We start from the raw sequence: 1207 nt of genomic DNA on the forward strand, positions 1-1207 counted from the left end.
AAAGAAGCAGAAAACTGAATCCACCAAGAAAATTTTCTTTGCCTGTTCTCATAATAGAAAGCATGTTCCCAGGCATTGATATAATCAAAATAATTGAATTTCAATGTGATATTTTTATGCCTTAACTGTCTAGTGATTTCATAAGGTTTAAAGAAATCACCAGTCAATTGATTGAGTCGAATTAACCTATGAATTACTGCTTTGCTATAAGCAACTTCACCGCCAGATCGTTCAGTAGAGTCGAATTCTACAGAACTAGTGGCTACAAAAATATATCTTGAAAATACTGATAATCTTTTGGATAAACAAAAGAGTCAGCATTATTTGTAAAATAAAATGATACAACCCCATTAGGTTGAAGATGAGTGTATTTGTTTTCAATGAGTATTACCCATTTTGTTGAAATTGGAATATAAGGAAAAATATATTCTCTAGGATGACTTGCTGCCAGGGCTAGCTTGTAAGCATCATGTGAGTCCAATTAACACTGATCAATCTTCGTTTTGCTTCATAACAATGGCAGATTTGGATTTATCTTGTATGAACATCAAGAACACTTAGAGAGAGAAAGTCAAACTCTATATTTCAGTCAAACCTCTCTATTACGTATGAATTATACAAATGAGCTCTCTTCTCACACTAATTACAAAGACCACTACCTATTTATATGGTCAACCTAACAAAGACAAGTCAAAGTCAAACTTCTATAAGAAAGTCAAACACGCTGACTTTTACAAAATAGACTATATTTAACTTTCAAGACGAATACAATTAATACTGATTTCTCAGTCCTAACATTCTCCCCCTTTGTATTCAGACTTGAAAGAAAATTCTGCGCTTTGAATCCTTGTTTGAACTTTGAAACATTAAGCACCAAAATGTCTTCTTCAAATGAAATCTTCAACTTGTAATCTTCAAGAGATCAACTATTGAGAAAGATCTTCTAGCATTCTCCCCCTCGAATGTAGAATCACGGTGATCTTCTCTTTTAACAATATAGAACATATTCAAAAACGATCTTCAAAAACACTATACAAGATGTGATCTTCAAAGAATCTTCAGATAACAAGTCTTCAGTAAACTATTATGAAAAATGATCTTCACATTCAACATCTCTCAGTTGTTATAGCATACAAATAATCTTCCTGTGATGATCTTCAGTCGCACTTTTTCTTTTGAGTCTTTTGCCATTTTCGAAGTTACTCCC

The sequence above is a fragment of the Cynara cardunculus genome (assembly GCF_001531365.2).
Source record: "Cynara cardunculus var. scolymus isolate 2C chromosome LG 12, CcrdV1, whole genome shotgun sequence".
Lineage (NCBI taxonomy): Eukaryota > Viridiplantae > Streptophyta > Magnoliopsida > Asterales > Asteraceae > Cynara > Cynara cardunculus.